We start from the raw sequence: 17,661 nt of genomic DNA, 5'->3' as shown, positions 1-17,661 counted from the left end.
GAAGGTCTGTGCTTTCTCTGACTGTCTTTGGGGGTGACCCTTTGGCTGTGGGAGGGCTGCTTTCTCTGTACTCTGTGTGGAGGGGCCTCTGGCTTCCTGGCCTGAGCTGTAAAGAGGTTGGTTGGTGACTCACTATTTAGACCTCAGTGTCCATGTGCAGACGATGGGTCCTTGGACTGGGGAAAAGCTTCTAAAATGTGTTACAGAGCTCTTGTGACAACCAGCTCTTTTCTTGGTGAAATATCTTATTGTGTTCTCTATAGTTATTACTAATTCTGTTAATTTGTGATCTCGTCTGAAAAGGTGTTTGATTGTAGTCAGATGTTTTCTTGTTCCTGATGGTGTTACCAGTTTGTAATATTTGATTGGCTTTAATTAAATGCTTATGTAAACTAAGAAATAAAATACAAACTAACCCAAACGCTATTCAGGAGCAGATGATCTGGTGAAATATTTGATATTAAAGCTGGTTTTAGCCTGGTTTGATTACACAGTCATGTCTTTGAAAATTATTAACCTAAAATTCATGTTTTAACTGGGTTTATAAAAATAAGTTTGTTATCCATGTTATAAACTGTGTCAAGAAAACAGCTTCGGTAATAATTGACTTTGAAATCTCTAAGTTTTAACTAATATATAAAATAGAGAGAATTAAAATAAAATATATTTAGGTAAACTTTTTAGTGATAATTATGTTGTATATATATATTGAAAAGATTTTCTAGGTATTTTTGGTAATTTGAAACTTTAAAGTTTTGTTATCAAAATTCAGTGATGGATATTTATTGCATGTCTAGACCATTTTCAAATAGGAGAATAATGAAACACTAATTGCTGAACATAAATTTATCAACTTTTTGCTATTGTAGAGGAACTAAATACATTTGGGTGTATTAGTAAACATGTCTTCTGCCACATTTCAATTTTTTTGTGTGCTATGGGGAAATATATTTCTAGAAATTATTAAATATGGTCATAATTATATCAATGTAAAGAATCCCCGGTGTAACCGCACAATTGCTTGCTTAGTTTTCACTCTGTAAGATGGACATTTGGATTGTTTCCGTGTCTTTGCTGCTGTGGACAGCGTTGCTGTGTGTCGTGCGGGGAGGCCTGCAGGGTCTCTGGTCCCGCTCCCCACATAACGCAGGATATGGTGAGGCCAAAAAGGAACACCCACGGAGCCATAGGTAGGGGAGTCATACCACTACGGTCTCACTGGAGGCTGTGTTCACTGGACGTGCGACCTGCTGTCCGTTTTGTCTGCAACCCACCGACGACTCTCTTTCACTCTCCTCCACTCTCCTCCGTAGCCGCAGCAGTTATATTGGCGGCCAATTGGCTAACTGGCTACAGCTGACGGCCAATCAGCCACAGCTGACGGCCATCTACTACCCGAGCCAGCACTCCTCCACGTGAGGCCGAGAGCCTGTAAACTACTTTCTGGGGCTCTGTCCCCACAATCAGAAATCAATGGACTTAGATGGTGGGGAGCTGCTGTGAGCCCTGAGGCCACCCTCCGCGAATGGGCGCGCCCCGTCTGGCCCTGGCCCTGGCCCTGCGGCTCTCCTGGGAGGGAGGCACCGCCCTGCACAGGAGCGGCAAAATTGTGATCAAGTTCCTATTTGATATCAACTACAGACAGCTGACTATGAGGGACCCAATCTGCTGAGCCCTGTAATGCACTAGATTACTTCTATCTATAACCCTATGAGAAATGTAGTATTCTGCCCCCTGTAGTTAAGGGAACTAGAGTTTGGAATTATTAACTAATTTGCCCAATTTCACACAGCTGGTAATGGTGGAGCTTCAATTATAAAACAACTAGCAACTGTGCCACTGATCGCTATATGATAATGCCTGACACATGGCAGACGTCTTATAAAATTAGCTAATCTAAAAAGTAAATATGTCCGACCATTGGTCTTCTCTCCAGAGACAAAATCACTCAGGCCTCCTTTGAATATTGTCCTCTGTTTTCCTCTGTCATTGTGTTGATGTCATAACTTAAAATGACACAGCTGCTAAATTGAAATGAGAATTTCAAGGGAAGACAGTAATCATGTTAAGAAAGTCATGTGGCTTGCCTGTTACATGCACCATCTCGTTTACATTTCACAGTAAATCTGTTCATATGTATTAACTTCCTTCTACTTCATGAGCTCAAAGTGACCTGTCCCAGGTTGCACAATGAGTAGAGGAGCCTGGGTTCAAACCCAGATCACTTTGGCTCCAGAATCCAGAGGCTGCACTGTTTTCTGCAACTGCTTGTTTCCTCCACATCTGGCTGAGGATCTTGGCAGTTTCCTCAGAGGAATGGGAAAGCCCTGAGGAGTTAAAGCCCCCAGCATCACAGTCTCCAAAGCTAGAGGCTCACCGGGAGTCAAAGTATCTTCTTCACATTCACCCATTCATTAAGCCGACACTGATTCAGTTAACTTTGTTCTTACCTAAGTTGTAGACTATGTTGCTAGTGTCTCAGCAGCTGTACAGGAATCAGGTAAAAACAAAGCAATGGTGTGTATAAGTAGCTATTCGTTGCGGTTGGCAAGTTACTCCAAGAATGAGATGAATTTAAGAGATGGATGGCAAGGGAATAGAGATTCCACAGATTTGGGGCTTCAGTCGGTTTGAAAAGCCAACTGCTCTTGGCTCCATCCATTAGGAATTATATTTTATATAGTTGTACTGAGAAAGTTCCCTCATCACACAGCCCCATGGAAAAGGATTAGATTTAGGGTGTATCACCTTACACATAAAGGAATTCTACCGTGACTGCCTGTTGTGTATTAAACTGTGCCCTCCCAAAACTCATCTTTGAAGTTATGTCCCCCAGGACCAGAATGTGGAATTTTTTGGAGAAAGGGTCTTTACAGAGGTCATCAAATTAAAGTGAAGTCATTAGAGAGATCACCAATCCAATATCGCTGTGGTCCTTATTTTTTCTTTAAAGGGTGAATGTGGACACAGACACACATAAAGATGATGTGAAGACACAGATGGAAGACAGGCATACGAGTCAGGAGACAGGCCTGTGACACATCCTTCGCTCACAGCCTCAGAAGGAACCAATGGTACCAGTACCTTGATTTTGGGCGTGTAGCTTCTACAACTGTGAGACAATAATTTGTTTTTCAAGCCCACACTTAAAGTGTAAACACACTGTAGTTGTTACAGCCGGTTTAAGAAACTAAGACACTGCTCTGTTTAAAGTGGGAGCTACTCCATTGGCACTGCCAATCCCCTTAACATTGTTATTTTTATTTTTTCCATAGTACTTGTCACCTTTACAAAAATCAGTATCTATGTCGTTCATTATGCCTCAGTGACTTCATCACAAGGAACCTCAGTTACCGATTATTCTTTGTGCCTAATAATCGTGGCTGGCTCATACTTGGCGTTCGATGACTATTTCTCAAGTGTCGAAGAAATCGATGAAGAAATCAACATTCATCCAGTGAATATGTCACGGCGAGGTGTCATAAATTTACGGATAAGCAATAAGTAAACATATAGTGACCTTTCAGCAAAAAGGAAGGTGAGACGGTAGTTATTGGACAATAAAGACACATGGGCGGATGGCGGGTGTGACATTTTGTGCCAGTGTGGTGGGTGGGACATATTTCCAGCTGGTGCGGCGAGTGGGACTTATTTTTCACCTGGGTGCTGGGTGGGACTTATTTCGTGCCTGGGTGCTGCAGATTTTCCTCAATAAAATGACCAAGATTCTACCCAACGCTGCAAGGACTGTTTGGATCACTCTATTTGTCCAGAACTCCATGTGTGCAAGCTTACTGGCCCATGTTGGCCCATTTGGGCCTCGGTTCTGGGCTCAGAACTGTGTTAGAATCAGTCTTCATTTTAACTATCTGTGAAATGGAGTGAGTAATGGTCTCTGCCGCATCTGGAAAACAGGAGCAGTGGGTGAGGTGAGGCCTGTGAAGGGCCTGGAACTATTTCTCAGTGAGCTTCGTCCCAGGGGCCCGGATTCTCACAATGAGCAAGGAAACGCTCTTTTCTGCTGCCATCTCCTGTAAGCTTTTTTTTTTTTTTTCTCATTTAGGATTTTTTTTTTAATTTATTGGGGTGACAATTGTTAGTAAAATTACACAGATTTCAGGAGTACAATTCTGTATTACATCATCTATAAATCCCATTGTGTGTTCACCACCAAGAGTCAGTTCTTCCATCACCATATATTTAATCCCCTTTACCCTCATCTCCCAACTCCCACCCCCCTTACCCTCTGGTAACCACTAAACTATTGTCTGTGTCTATGAGTTTCTGTTTCTCATTTGTTTGTCTTATTCTTTTGTTGTTTTTGGTTCATATACCACATATCAGTGACATCACATGGTTCTCTGCTTTTTCTGTCTGACTTATTTCGCTCAGCATTACACTCTCAAGATCCATCCATGTTGTCACAAATGTTCTTATATCATCTTTTCTTACCGCCGAATAGTATTCCATTGTGTATATATACCCTGATGCACTGTTGGTGGGAATGCAGACTGGTGCAGCCGTTATAGAAGGCAGTGTGGAGGTTCCTCAAAAAATTACGAATAGAATTACCATATGACCCAGCAATCCCTCTCCTGGGTATCTACCCAAAGAATCCTGTGAGTTTTAATAATGATACCTGTTTGCCTGTCACCTGGGAAAGGTATTGTCTGCTGCCATCTTGTGTGCATCTAGAGAATAACACCGGAGTGGAGGTCAGGAAAGGCTCTTCATTTCAGTCTTCTGAGCCAAGGTGTCAGACCCAGGGCTGTGTCCCAGGTGCAGTCATCTGTGCCCTGGCAGCTGCCTGCAGGAATGTAGAGTCCTAGAGGTGAAACCTGGCACTGGGCTTTGCATACCTGAATTAACTACCTTCCCTTACCTGGCTCTTACCTATGTTGCCTTATGCCACCCTCCTCTCGGGCTCCTGACCTTCCCCAGAGCCGTTTTTTTAACTCCCAGTGTGCTTAGAGAGCCTCTGTAAGTCACCACAACTGGGGGCAGTGGGGTGCAAACCAAAGATTTATTTTTCATGTAAGAGAGGCAGCCGAGGAGGACCACTCAGAAGGAACCCAGGTCTGAGACCTGTAGGGAGCCGGAGCATTAAGGGTTAAGAAAATGTAACTACAAGCAGAGTTTGGGAGGATCGCTGAGGGGAACTCCCATAAGCATAAAGAACAAACAGACACCTGCTGTCCTGGGAACGGGAAAATATCAAAAAGGTAAAGACAGTCAGGGTCAAACTTTGAAAAAACATAACTAATCTGTACTTGCTGCCTCAGCCGCTCTATGTAACCTTCTTGTTTCTGTCTGTATAAAAGAAAGCTGGAAAATAAAACAGGTGCAGCAGTCTAGTCAGAACTGCTCGCCCTCCCGATCCATCTTTGTCTCTTGTCTATTTTTTTCTCAATCCTCACTCCCCACTTCAGGAACCGTTCATCTCGTCGGCAGGCTCTGACAAGTGGCGCCCGAACAGGGACCTGAATACTGGGGAATCAGTGAAGGACTCCGCTTGCAAATGAGACGCGTCAAATAAGGTTGGTGAAAGCGGTGAGATACCATTGTCGGGAGTGAAATAAAATGGGACGGGGAACAGTAAAAGGCTGTTTACTCACATGTTAAGGAGCATGCTAAAAGTTAGAGGAGTTAAAACCAGTGAAGCTCAGTTGCTTCGATTTTTAGAATTTGTAGTACAAATATGTCCCTGGTTCCCCGAAGAAGGGACTTTAAACTTAGAAACTTGGGAAAAGGTGAGAGAGCGTTTACAGGGATATTATGATGCTCATGGACCCTCTAAGGTACCGGTAGACACTTTTTCCTTATGGAATTTGGTTAGGGATGTGATCGATCCTAGACATAAAGGAATCAGATACTCTGAAAATGACCAACCCAAACTGGATCCCCCTTGGAAACAGAAGTGCAAAGATTACAAGCTGCACTCACTTCCCTCTCTGTTCAAATGCAATTAGTCCAAGCTCAACAGACTGGGCCTTTATTAGAATCTCAATCAAAATGGAAACCTAGATTACAATTAAGCTCTCCTCCAAGTGTCGTTGCAGGGCTAGATCCACTGCCCGAGGCCCCTATCAGCAGAAAAGATTCAAGCTGCCAAGCTGCTAGTACAGGAGCAACTTGAAAAGGGACACATTGTTCCCTCCAATTCTCCCTGGAATTCTCCCATATTTGTTATTAAGAAAAAATCTGGTAAGTGGAGATTATTACAAGATTTACAAAAGGTTAATGAAACCATGGAATTAATGGGAGCTTTACAGCCAGGCTTGCCCTGTCCTGTAGCCATACCAAAAAACACATATAAAATTGTTTTGGATTTGAAAGATTGTTTTTATACTATACCTTTAAATCCTGATGACTGCCCTAGGTTTGCTTTCAGTGTTCCTTCTGTTAATTTACAAGAACCTTTTAAGAGATATCATTGGCTAGTGCTACCTCAGGGAATGGCTAATAGCCCTACATTATGTCAAAAATTTGTATCAGCTGCTATAGAACCTACCCGAAGGACATTCCCAGATATTTACATCATCCACTACATGGATGACATACTTCTTGCCCACTCTTGTGAACCAAAGTTGCTTGCTGCTTTTGCTCATTTAAAAAAAAAGCTCCACAATTATGGGCGAGTTATAGCCCCAGAAAAAATTCAGCAAGTGCCTCCTTACTCTTATCTGGGATATTGTTTAATGCCTCAAGCCATTGTGCCTCAAAAAATACAAATCCGGCGAGATTGTTTAAAAACATTAAATGATTTCCAAAAGCTACTGGGAGACATTAACTGGATTAGACCTCAGTTGCGGTTGACAACCGGTGAATTACAACCTTTGTTTAAAATATTACGTGGGGAAGCTGATCCTACTTCTCCCCGCGAGATAACATGGGGAAGAGGCTTTGCTTGTATTTCTCCAGGTCCGGAAGAAAAACCTTTGTGAATTCCTGGTCGGTGTTAAACCATACCATGAGCGACAGCCCACAGAAGAGAAGACATCTATAGATACCCATCCACGCCCCTAGGGTGTGAAAAAGCTCTCACTTTCCGCAGCTGCAGAAGGACTTTCCACTTTAGACCCTGTTAAATGGATAAAGACTTTGGGTAGAGGGTTTGCTGGGGATATTGCTATTCTGTTTATTGTTCTGTTTTACATAGTCCTCAGATGTGGACAAATAGCCCTCCGACGGGCTGTAAATGAAACAACTACATGTTCTGTGTTTCTTGCTTCAAAAACAAAAAAGGGGGAGATGCAGTCACACAACAGCCTAGCTGACTGTCCCCCCATGTCTTTCCTTAAGGAAAGAAAAGTCAGTGAGACTGTGCCTTTTTAGGAACTTTGCTTATTTCTATGTTTTACACCTTATGTCTCTCTGTCTGGTCCCCAAAAGATGGTTTGCAGCCAAAGACGGGTAAGATATCTCATGGGAGATACAACGTAAGCCAGGCGGAACCGAGTGGGGACCCCCAATGAGCTGCCTTAGAAGACCCAAAAAGGAGCCTTTCCTCCCCTTCCCCCTGCCTGGGAAAAGCCACTGCTGTCTCTGGCTTTCCTCTCTCACCTGATTGTGAGAGAAGTCATGAGGGCAATGAAGATCAGTTCTCTCCACTTATCTCAACAGAACTGTTACAATATGAGCGACTTGACCCTGAGAAGGTAAGACATCATGGGACTTTATGCTTCGGCTGTTAACAGACAAAGGATGATTGGAATAAGCATTTTTCTGCTATGAGGTATGAGTCTCACAGACCGTGTAAGAAAAAATGTTACTCTTGATCTTATCCAATTTCAAAAAGAGGTCTTGACACTACAAGAGACCTCTCCTTTAAACTCTGATATAGCTGAGACGCTCAACAAGCTTGTCTCTAGCTTTCACAATGTATTTCCATCGTACTCTTCAATGCTTCAAATTATGGCCTCCCTTGTAATTCCGCTTGTTGTGATCCTCCTGATACTATGTTTCCTCCCCTGCATCACAAAAGCTGTGATGGGGATAGTCACAGATATTTATGGAGAAAGTCACAAAATAAGGCTCCACATGGCTAATAGACCAAAAGCCACTGCCCCTGTCTAACCCTAAAGGAGATCGGTAGCCAATGACGGGTAATGATCAGTGGATGTCTTACAACCTAAGACAGGAGTTGATCGCTTTGATGATCGATATCCAATGACGGGTAAGTGAGAATGTCTGTACTGACCACCTAAGCCAGGCACGATCTCAAAAAATAAAAAAGGGGGAATTGTGGGGAGCTGGAGCGTCAAGGGTTAAGAAAATGTAACTACAAGCGGAGGTTGGGAGGATCGCTGAGGGGAACTCCCATAAGCATAAAGAACAAACAGACACCTGCTGTTCTGGGAACGGGAAAATATCAAAAAGGTAAAGACAGTCAGGGTCAAACTTTGAAAAAACATAACTAATCTGTACTTGCTGCCTCAGCCGCTCTCTGTAACCTTCTTGTTTCTGTGTGTATAAAAGAAAGCTGGAAAATAAAACAGGCGCAGCAGTCTAGTCAGAACTGCTCGCCCTCTCGATCCCATCTTTGTCTCTTGTCTATTTTTTTCTCAATCCTCACTCCACACTTCAGGAACCATTCATCTCGTCGGCAGGCTCCGACTGAGACCCGAAAGCCTGGGTATGGAAAGGCCACAGGGAGGCCTGCAGGGACAAGACTGTAGCCCCCAGGGAGAGCTGGTGAGGCAGGCTGTGGTGGGATCCCAGGCTCTGGCCTGGGAGCTGGGGCTGAAGGGGCCTTGGGGCCTCCACTCCAGGTGCAGCATTTGCAGGGGGAGCTGAACACCAGGCTCCTCCGGCAGCTTTGCTGGAAGAGCCTCCCCCCAACACAGCTGTGGTAGCTGGACCTGTTGGGTGGTGTGGGGTAGCGTCCCTCAGCTTTTCCCTGGCATACATAAGGTGTCTTGTCCAAGGCTGGGGCCACTCAGGTCCACAGGACTGGCCTGGTGTGGGAACTTCAGTCCTGGGGGGCCTGAAGGCGTACATGGAAGACCTGGGAACACAGTGCGGAGTCAGCCGAGGTGTGGGGACAGAGCCAGGAGTGCAGTTTCCAGGCTCTCAGCCTCACGTGGAAAGGTGCTGACTCAGGTAGTAAATGGCCATCAACTATGATTGGATGGCCATCAGCTGTGGCTAGTTGGCCGTCAGCTGTAACCACTGATCCACTGGCCACTAATATAACTGCCGTGGCTTTGCTAGCAGAAAATGGGGGCTAGCAAGAAGATGGTGGCTGAGCCTGCAAGGGGTGCAGTGAGGGTTACGAACAGTGTGGCTCCTGCTTCCTGTTTCTCCAAGCCAGCCGCCATCGAGAATATAGTAGTATGACTCCCCTACCTATGGGTCCGTGGGTGTTCCTTTTTGGCCTCACCATGTCCTGCGTTCTTATGTGGGGAGCAGGAGCTGAGACCCCGCAGGCCGCCCCGCATGACACGAGGACACCCCAAGAGATCCCAAACTACAGGCCACGCACACAGTCAGCGACCATGAGCTGGCAGCAGCTCAGCACCCCTCACCTCACACCCCACATTCTCCATCTATTTCAGTCCTTGTCTGACTTCCAGTCTCTGTCAACACCAGTCTTTGTCTGACTAGGGACCTTCCTTCATCTCTAGCTCAGGGTGTCTTATCTACCCACGTTCCCTTTCTATCTCTCTGCCTCTCCTGCATCTTGGGTCTCTGACTCCCTCCGTGGGTGGGGTTCCCACATGTGTATATGAAATCTGTATATTCTCTTCTAATCTGTCTCATGTCTGTTTGATTATTAGAGCAGCCAGAAGAACCTGGAGGGTAGAGGAATGAGTCTTCCTCCCCCACATAAACAAGTAATCTGATATTTAATAAAAGGTGAGATTTGGGAGTACAGACTCTCAGGACTGAACAATTAGATCAATGAAATATGGAACAATTTACCCATTTAACTGCTGTATGTGAAACTTTTATTAATTTCAAAGGAGGGAGTGAATAGACCAAAAATTTTGCCTTGGGCAAACTGACTTTGAGCTGGTAGTTAGGAAACAAAAGGCTCAGAAACAGCCTTTGACCCTCCCCTTTCCTCCCAAGGAGATTCATATAGAAAGACCTACTCTAGGAAGGCAGCCTGGGCATAAACTCCTTAGCATGAGGCGGGAAGACGCCCCGTGGAGCTTGCTGACCATCCTTCCCCCATGTCCCTTTATGTTCTGGGTTGCCTAACAATTTACCCCCCACCCCGCATTCCCCGTGAGTGTGCCACTCTTCCTAAGTTACCCGCAAAGCACCCAATCTTACTTACCTCACTGTCTTTGGAATTTTCACCTGTAAGTGAATTCCCCTTGCGCATATGTTAAACTTCAATTTTATCTGTTTGTGGGGGCAGAGCCCCAGAAAGTAGTTTACAGGCTCTCGGCCTCACGTGGAGGAGTGCTGGCTCGGGTAGTAGATGGCCGTCAGCTGTGGCTGATTGGCTGTCAGCTGTAGCCAGTTGAGCCATTAGCCACTAATATAACTGCTGTGGCTACGAAGGAGAGCCGAGGAGAGTGGAGGAGAGTGAAAAAGAGTCGTCGGTGGGTTGCAGACAAAACGGACAGCAGGTCGCACGTCCAGTGAACCCAGCCTCCAGTGAGAGTATAGTGCCGCCAGAGAGAATATAGTGGTATGACTCCCCTACCTATGGCTCCGTGGGTGTTCCTTTTTGGCCTCACCATATCCTGCGTTATGTGGGGAGCGGGAGCAGAGACCCTGCAGGCCACCCCGCTCACAAATGGTGCAGCGAGCAGGGTCTCCCGCATGACACTGTTAATCTGATTATGTTAATTTGATAATTAGTTCAGCCATAAGAAGTTGTTACCTTAGGCAAGAGAACAGGGCCACTGGGAGAGGGGGGAGGAAAGGAAGGAAGATGTGAGATGAAACAAAGAAAAGAGAGATCATTCCTAAGAAAAGGTGCAGCCATAGTTAATTGTAATGGATTACAAAACTGTTAGCATTATAGGCAGGGAAAAATTCCTAAGAAACGCTACAGATACAGCTAATTGTAATGGGTTATAATCCTACTAGCAGTGCAGTCAGGGAAAAATCTCCACCTCTTGTGTCCCAATGACAGTTCCTACAGGGAATCCCTCCTCCAATGGGAGGGAGTCGTCAACAAAGACACACCCTGGGAATGCCCTGGAAACACCCAGATGTGACCTGTGACTCCACCCTTGAATATTTGACGCCCTCATTCAAATATAATCCTAAATTTTCTTTGCTCAGGTGCAGTCCCTTTCTTCCCGCACTTATGTACTGCATTTTGGGACTATATTTTCTTGTAATAAATGCTTGGCCTGAATGGCTTTGTTCAGGAGGCTTTGTTCCTACATCCTGGAACGCCTACCCACTCTCCGACAACACACTTAAAAGGTGAGAGCAAAATAATGAATGTTTTAAGCCCCCACAGGATTGGGGAGTCAGCGAGGAGAATGACTGGCTGGAGCACTGCTAGCTCCTGGAAACTGCTGTAGCTGAGAACTCAAGGACCTCTGCATGTAGAGGTAAGCGCTGTTTTTGTTCACCCTGCCAGGCTTCCTGGTCTATTTCTGCAGGGTTGTGGAGAATTTAAAAGTGCTGCGTGTCCTTTTCCTCTCTTGTACGTGTGGACTGTCAGGAAAAAATGTTTGTGAAGCTAGCTTCTCGGGAGTAGCGACTCACAGGTTTTCTCTATTGAATCTTTCCTCCCAGAGGTGGTCATTTTTTTGGTGTCTATGTCTCTTGTATCATTTGTCCTGGCAAGGAAATACCACAGAGACAGAAAGAAAGCCTTTGGCTTCCTTGGTTAAGCTGTAAAAAGGCCTTTTGGTTTGAGTAGCTATTAAAATCTTACCGTCAGTCACCAGACTATGGATCCATAGAATTCGAAAAACTTCGAAATCTGAAAGTGTGTTGGAGAACGTTCATGAGAAACAGCTGTTTTATTGGACCCTAGAGAAAGACCACATGTTTAATGCAAAGGGATACAAGGAAATTCAACTATTCTTAAGCTTTTGATTTAGTTATTCAGCTTCCTGGGTCTTACAGAAGCTAATATCAATATTAGGTTTGAAAAAGGCAGAAGGGAAAATCAAGAGAAGTGCAATATTAAAAAATTTGGATATATAAGATTGTGAGAATTGGTATGTTGAAACCAGCTTTAAGGGATTTAATAAGCTATCACAAACTTGAGAAAAATGGAAGCTGATTTTTCAGTCTGATAGGAGTGAGAAAGTCTCACCATCACCGCCGGGCCCTCTGCCAGTAGATCTGAAATGTAAACACAGCCCACAACTGCCCCAGGCCCGCTGAGCTGAACAACATAAAACTTTCAAAAGGGACAGTTTTAACCATAGAAGCCTCCCTCGTCCTGCCCGGCTCCCCTTGTCCTGCCTCCTTAAAGGCTGTGAAGCACAAATAAAACCCAGAGTACAATCCCCTTAGCTGTAGACAGGAAGACTCCATGCAGGAGCCTCACAAAACTTTACCTGCCATGTGTGTTTAGCTTTTCCTGAATTACCTGTATATCTCCCATTCTTCATCTAAAATCTAAGCGCCCCCTCCCACCCTTGTCTAAAATGGCATATTTACCTGATTGCTTCTCACTGTCTTTGGAAACGTCATGCTTATGTGAATCCTACGTGCACGTGTATTACAATTCCTGGTCTCTGTCTGCAGTTGGGTAGAAGTTAGAACAGGTGTGAGGCCTTGTCACCTTTCTGCATTTACATACAGAAAAATATTAGTGACGCTAACTTCTTGCACCTAGAGAATCTAGAGTCTTCTTTATTCTTTCCTCCCAGAGATGTTCCTTTTACCTGTGTGTGCATTTTGTGTGTCCTTTGCCCTAAGAAGGAACTCCCACGGGGACAGAACACAGGCACAGGACAGAACTGAGGTCACTATTTAGACTTCAGTGTCCATGTACAGACGATGGGTCCTTGGAATGGGGAAAACTTACAAATTTACATTGTGTTATAGAGCTCTTGTGACAACCAGCTGGTTTTTGGTAAAACATCTTGTGTGTTCTCTATAGTTATTAGTTATTATTAATTCTGTTAATTTGTGATCGCTGTCTGAAATGGTCAGATGTTTTCTTGTTCCGGATGGTGTTACCAGTTTGTAATATTTGATTGGCTTTAACAAATTAAACGCTTATATAAACTAAGAAATAAAAACAAACTAACCCGAATGCTATTCAGGATCCAATGATCTGGTGAAATATTTTATATTAAAGCTGGTTTTAGCTTGTTTTGATTACACAGTCATGCATTTGAAAATTATCAGCATAAAATACAAATTTTTCTAACGGGGTTTATAAAAATTAGTTATCTGTTAAAAAATATATCAAGAAAATAACTTTGGTAATTACTGACTTTGAAATCTCAAAGTTTTCACTACTATATAAAATAGGTACAATTAAAATAAAAGACATTTACGTAACCTTTTAAGTGATAATTACATTGCATATGTACATTCAAAAGATTTTCTAGGTGTCTTTTGTAATTGGAAATTTTAAAGTTTTATCATATAAATTAAATGATGCATAGTTATCCAACGTCTAGAGCATTTCTAAATAGGAGAATAATGAAACACTAATTATTGAACATTGATTTATCAACTTTTTGCTATTTATTGTAGATGAACTAAATATATTTGGGTGTATTAGTAAACATATCTTCTGTCACATTAAATTTTTTGTGCTAAGAGGAAACGTATTTCTAGAAATGATGAAATATGTTCATAATTGCATCAAGCTAAAGAATCCTGGTGTAGCTGCACGGTTGGTCACTTAGTTTTCACTGCTGATTAAGATGGACATTTGAATTGTTTATGTCTCTGCTATTGTGAAGAGCACTTCTGTGGATTCATGTATCAGCCTTTAACACGTGTTTTCAATTTTGAGGGTATATTTCTAGAAGTGGATCTGTTGAGCCACATGGGCATTTTTTTGTGGGGTGGAAATTTCAAAGTGTTGTATGCAGAGGCCACACCATTGTACTTTTTCACGTTCAATGTTTAAGGGTTCTAATTTCTCTACATTGTTGCTGCCATTTGTTAGTCTTAGTTTCTGGATTACAGCCCTTCTGGTACATGTGAGGGGGGATCACACTGTGGTTTTCATTTGCATCAGGACTGAGGATGTGGAACATCTTACTGTGCCTGTTGACTATTTGCATGTCTCATCTGGAGAAGGTTCTATTCAGGTCTATTTTACAATTTCAGTCGTTTGTCCTTTTTTTGTTCATGAGTTGTAAAAGTTCTTTGTCTCCTGGATAACAGACTATTATCAGATATATAATGTGTACCAATTTGGTTCCATTTTATGGCGTGTCTTTTCACTTTCTGGATTGCTTATTTTGATGCATGTATGTTTTTAATTTTGAGGAAGTCCAATGTATCTTTTGTTGTTGTTGTAGCTTGTATGTGGTGTCATATGTAAGAAACCATCGCTAATCCAAGGTCTTGAAAATGTATCCCCATGTTTTGTTTGAGAGTTTATACTTTTACTGCCTATATTTAAGCCCTTCATGTATTTTAAGTTCTGTGTGGTGTGAGGTTGGAGTCCAATTTAATTTCTCTTCATTTGGATGGCCAGTTGCCCAGCACCATTTGTTGGAAAACCCTTCTTTACCCAATGTCATGTTGTCTGCCCTTTATCAAAAATCAATGGGCATACATGGCAGGAAGCTGCTGTGAGCCCTGCGGTCACCCTCTGAGTGGGCATGCCCCGTCTGTGGGTCTGGACATGGCCCTGCAGCTCTCCCCACAGTAACTCAGCACCCTGCATGGGAGCCGTAAAACTGTGGCTGAGTTCTTATTTGACATCGACAACATGTTAGGATATAACATGCGTAGCATGTATCCACCTGAAACCTTTACTCCAATGCAGAAATGTGGGCTCACCCTTGCCTGTAACTACTCATCCTGAACTCATGAAATACCTAAATAACGTGGTGGAACAACTGAAATTTTATTATAGTAGAGTTCAGTTCAGAAACTGGTGGCAGTCCTCTCAAATATTGAAAGGGGTGAGGTCCTTAAAAGATGATAATTTGATATTGATTGTGACAAGACTGCCAAAAATGACAGTACACTCAGAGAAAAGGCTCAGAAAGCTCTCCAAAATGAAATTCGCTCTGTGTTCAGACAGATCACAGCTACAATGACATTCCTGCCACTGTTGGAAGTTTCTTGTTCATTTGATCTACTGATTTATACAAACTTTAGGCTGTGCCTGAAAAATGGGAAGAGTCAGGAGTACAGTTGATTACCAATTGTGAGCAAGTCTGCCTTCCTGCCTCACTACCACAATCCAGAGTAAATAGCATGGTGGCCTACAGAATACCTGGAAATGACTAAAGATGAGAACACTAACGTAAATCCTCAGACGTGCTTCTCCTGAAACCAAGTCAACTGTAGTTCATATATTTTATTGCTTAACTTTTAGATGGGGGAAAACTTAACATGCTTTACAGGACCGTGCATGATTACCCCATTTTGGGGGTATCTGTTTGACTTTCCAGGGTATTGCCACAATTTTTTGCAGTGTTCGAAAAAGGGACCCAGCAGATTACTTCGGCCTTGTAATGTCAATTCCTTGAAGGTGGTAACTGTAGGTAGGAAAAGTTTTGGTATGAAACAAAATGCCATCCCAAATCACACCTTTTGATCAAGTGACTTGACTCAGAATACAGGTAGGGTGGTGTTTAAATATGAAACACAACAAAAGAAGTCTGAATATTCAGAATCTTGGTTTAGGTCCTAAAGTATCTAATACATAGATAACAAAATATTGCTATTAAGTCCTTTTGCCATTTATTTCATTTGTATAGTAACCAGACTGAAAAAAGTCTCCAATTATTGGATTGTAATTTATATAAATTACACTTACAAAACTAATATTTCTAGTGTTTAAATTCCGGTGATAGAGCACTTTTAAAAATGTCTTTCTGGGGGTGGCCTGTTAGCTCACTTGGTTAGAGCACAGAGCTGCTTGCAGCATTGGGGTACATCGTGGTCATTCCATTTGAAGAAACTCTGCACATGACCTAATGGTCCAGCTTGCCTTGCACTCACCCAAGCAGGTTGTGGGGTGGGACCAGGGCAGGCAGGTGGGGAGTGAGGTGGTGGCCTGGCCCTTCACAAGAGCACAAGCCACACCATGCAATGGGGGAGTCCTGTGCTCGAGCCTTTGAAAATCTCTTCCTCCTCAGCCCTGAGCACGGGTCTGCTTCTCCCCATCTTCTCTTCCTCTGAGGTCACAACTGACAAGAGCTTCCTGGCTGCTCAGAATGGAGCCTGGGGTGACACCTTCCTTATGGGGGAAGTGCCTGAGCCTCACACAGGCGCAGAGCTGGCTTCTGTCTCCTCCAAGTACTAGCTGTGTGATGTCAGACAAAGACATGGAAAGTCCGTCTCCTCACCTGTCAGGTGGGGATAACCGCTCCCTCTCAGGTGGCTGTGAGATCAGTGAGGTGAGGCAGGTGAGCTCCTGCCCCACACGTGATGGGCCCTCACTCTCCCTCCCTCTTCCCTTCTCAGTCCTTTCTCTACCTCTATGGGCTGGAAGGATCAAGAGTTTAGCAGAGTCTCCTGGTGGCAGAATGAGCTCTCCTGTTGGTGTCCACACAGCCACAGTCCCCTGAGTGCTGACTCTGGCATCTGTGCCAGCTTCATCCACAGGGCAGCGCTCACCACAGCCCCTCCCTGATCTTCTTACCCCCGCTCATCTCCAAATTCAAGGCCCTTGTCTCAGCTGAGGCCCGAGCGCCTCTCACCACTCTTCTCACTGGTCTCCCTGCCACTGTCCTTCTCTCGTCCAGTGCAACCTCCACACTGTGACCAGCTAGATCTTTCCAACTAAGTTAGGGATCTAATCCTGTCACTTCCTGTGCCTACAACTACCAACAGCTTCCTTCAGGGGTAGAGAATAAAGTCTGTCATCAGCACAGTGTTGAGACTTTATCAGGCCTCGTGTTCTTCTCCTGGTCTCATTTCCTATCATAACACCCCGATTCACTCACCAGGTACCCCAGATGTCAGCATTGAGACCGAGCCTGAGTGCAGGAACCTGAATAAAATACAGACTTTTGTGAACAATAATGCATCAGAATTTGTTCTCTGAGTGTAACAATTAGGGAAAGAGAGGAGGAAGTAAAACTAAAATAAGATAAGCCTATTGCATCGAAATGGATGATTGCCATTAACAAAATGGACCCTAAAATAAGGCAAATAACCAATTAGCCATCTAGGACCTCTTCCTCCCGCTTATTCTCGTCACATTGCTCTGGAGTTCACTCTCCGGGGACAGGGAAGGAATGGTGAAAGACCAGTTTGGAAGTTTCCCTGAGATCGGTCCCCACCCTGTGTCCTCATCTTCCCCATCCAAGGGTCTTGATTCTGATGTCAGGAAGGACCGGAAGCAGCTGAGAGGAGCTCCCTGGAAGCTGAGGTGCTGGACTTGGGCCAGAGAACAGATGCTGAGTCAGGAAAGCAACAAATTCCACATCACTGAGCCCTAACCCTAACCCCAAACCTAAAACCTAACCTTTAAAACCTAAACACTAAACCCTTAGCCCTAAGCCTAAATCTAAACCTTAACATAAACTGTAAAACCTTATAACCATAAACATCACTATAACCATCACTATAAACCAT

At 43.9% G+C, this 17,661-nt stretch overlaps 1 pseudogene; it reads left to right on the top strand.

Annotated features, from left to right (window-relative positions):
* The first annotated feature begins 14,749 nt into the window (after positions 1–14,749).
* LOC148756867 (mitotic spindle assembly checkpoint protein MAD2A pseudogene) lies at positions 14,750–15,363 on the top strand (annotated as a pseudogene).
* The last annotated feature ends 2,298 nt before the right edge of the window (positions 15,364–17,661 follow it).

The sequence above is a fragment of the Rhinolophus sinicus genome, chromosome 10 (genome assembly GCF_057876585.1).
Source record: "Rhinolophus sinicus isolate RSI-liver-muscle chromosome 10, RSI-T2T, whole genome shotgun sequence".
Taxonomy (NCBI): Eukaryota; Metazoa; Chordata; class Mammalia; order Chiroptera; family Rhinolophidae; genus Rhinolophus; species Rhinolophus sinicus.
Note: the sequence above shows the minus strand (reverse complement) of the source record. Positions and strands in the feature narration are given on the sequence as shown.